Source organism: Sphaerodactylus townsendi, linkage group LG01, assembly GCF_021028975.2.
Source record: "Sphaerodactylus townsendi isolate TG3544 linkage group LG01, MPM_Stown_v2.3, whole genome shotgun sequence".
Taxonomy (NCBI): domain Eukaryota; kingdom Metazoa; phylum Chordata; class Lepidosauria; order Squamata; family Sphaerodactylidae; genus Sphaerodactylus; species Sphaerodactylus townsendi.
Genome location: NC_059425.1, coordinates 189,886,383 through 189,889,121, shown reverse-complemented (window position 1 = coordinate 189,889,121; position 2,739 = coordinate 189,886,383).

Here is a 2,739-nt window from a genome sequence, read left to right as displayed (position 1 = left end):
ACCACACAGGTCCTATGCAATTCACTCTCTCAGTACCTAAACAGCCTTCTCAGTCCACAAAACCAAACCAAGCAAAAACTAGGGTTTTTTTTTTTTGGGGGGGGGGGTGTCTGGATCTTCTGCCCTTCCTCCAAGGCAAGAATGCAGGCAACGCTCCACTGCAGCCACGCTGCCCAGTGGAAGCTATGGTGGGATTTTACTCTCCCCCCACCCATGCAGTTGAAGGGCCTCAGGGAGGGCAGCCACCCCACCCCCGAGGGACCATCGGCCGCCGCGGACCCTGGCGAGCCCGGAGGAGGCGGCTCGAGCAAGGGGGAGGGCGCGAGGGAAGCCCCCGCACAGCCCCCAGTCAGCGGGCCGCGGGGATCTCGGCCGGCCAGGCTGGAGGCGGGGCGAGGGGCCGGGCAGAAGCCTTATATGGGCTCCCGGCCGCCCCTCCCGATGACGCAACGCCCATAGTGGGCGTGGCCACCGCCTGCCTCCCGCCCTTCTCCGGGCAGGCCTCGCGTGGCAGCGCCCACCCCGGGCGGCCATGGCGGCCCAGCCCCCTCGTGCGAGCCCAGCGATTCTCCTCCCCGGATCCCGCGCCCTGCCGGGGCTGCTCTGCGCGCTGTCGTGTGAAGAGCGGAGCGTCGCTCTGTGGCTGGACGGGCAGCCGAATGGCAAAGGGGCGGGGCGGGGCGGGGCGGGGCGGGCCTGGGGGCGTGGCAGCATTGCCCAGTCTCTTCAGATGAGGTGGGCTCGGTGCCCAGGCGGGAGGCTCTGCAGAGGCAGGCACTGGCGAACCCGCTCTGCTTCTCACTTGCCTTGAAAACCCCTTGCTGGAGTTTCCAGAGGTTGTCTGAGGCTTGGTGGCGCTTTATTCCCCTGCAAGCGGAGGAGGAGGAGGAGGAGGAAGAGTTTGGATTTATATCGCCTCTTTCTCTCCTCTAAGGAGACTCAAAGGGGTTTATAATCTCCTTTCCCTTCCTCCCCCCCCCCCCAACAAACACTCTGTGAGGTGAGCAGGGCTGAGAGAGCTCCGAAGAACTGTGGCTAACCCAACGTCCCCAGCTGGCATGTGTTGGAGTGCACAAGCTAATCTGGTTCACCAGATAAGCCTCCACAGCTCAAGTGGCAGAGCAGGGAATCAAACCTGGTTCTCCAGATTAGTGTGCACCTACTCTTAATCACTACACCAAGCTCCAGTGATGCTCCAGAAAAGGGATTGGCAATATCTTCGTCCCCCTACAACCATAACTGCACCCTTTCATGCTGTTCAGACCTTTTGAATGTTTGACTTAAATGATTACAGGTTGCTAGCAGGCCAAGACGGGAGCTCCAAGCTTCTCTGAAGAACAGAGCCCTGCTCAACAAGCTACAGGGAATGCATGCACAGTCTGTGTAGAGTGTACACTTCATAGTCCTTTACATGGGCACTGAGTAATTCTCATGCTAGATACAACTCATCCACAGCTGAACAGGTAACAGAACCCCCACATTCATGCAGGCACCAGCTCCTGGTTTCATTTTCAGCCAGTGAATCCTGCTGCCTCTTTCATCCCAGCAGCTGTACAAACACACATGCAAGTTGATTATCTGTAATGTGTGAACAGGGCTACAGTTTCACTCCATGCTGAGGCCACTGGTAGGGACCTGCTTCACATCTCCTCATTGTGTGGGCTCTTGTGAAGTTTCAGAACAAATTCTCAATGACGCTGGAGAATGTGCCTGGCTTTTAGGGAACAAGCATGGCCTACCCATTTGGCAAATGCACTTGGGTTATAATAAAATACTGATATTTAACAAAAAATAGGCTTACAGAACAAAAAATACAGGCTTACTGTCCTGTATCTGTTTTCTAATTATTGTTTTGAGAGCCAGCATGGTGTCGGACTGAGATCTGGAAAACCCACATTTCAATCCCAAACCCCCTTGTGCAATGGAAACTTGACCTTGGCCTAGTTGTGCACTCGCAGCCTGGCTAATATTTTGAGGGAAGAGCTCCAAGGAATACCAGGGGCATGATGATGCAGAGGCAGGCAATGGCAAACCACCTCCAAACATCTCTTGCCATAAGTCAGCTGTGACTTGACAACAAATACTTTTTAGTTGCTTTATATACATTTAAAGTACCTCAGCAGTGGCGTGGGAGGTTAAGAGCTTGTGTATCTAATCTGGAGGAACTGGGTTTGATTCCCAGCTCTGCCGCCTGAGCTGTGGAGGCTTATCTGGGGAATTCAGATTAGCCTGTGCACTCACACACACGCCAGCTGGGTGACCTTGGGCTAGTCACAGCTTCTCGGAGCTCTCTCAGCCCCACCCACCTCACAGGGTGTTTGTTGTGAGGGGGGAAGGGCAAGGAGAATGTAGGCCCCTTTGAGTCTCCTACAGGAGAGAAAGGGGGAATATAAATCCAAACTACTCCTCCTCCTCCTCCTCCTCCTCTTCTTCTTCTTCTCATGTGTATGAAGAAGCAAGGTCCATTTTCTCTTCTTGCTTAGCTGTTCAGTTTTCCAGGTCTGAAATGCATTGACAGAGCATTAATTTTGGCGAGACGGGGTTGCTGACAACTGCTAGTATGCTGACACATGAAAGCTCCCGGCACAGCTGATTTGGTTCTCTCCCTCTGCCCCGCCCCACCTCCACCCCAGCAATGAAGAGATCCTGTAATGTCTGTCTGCATGTTGCAGTTTGTGCCAAAATTGTGAGTCAATCTCATTATGCAAAGAGCATGCCAATGCAAAATTCCCATCCTGT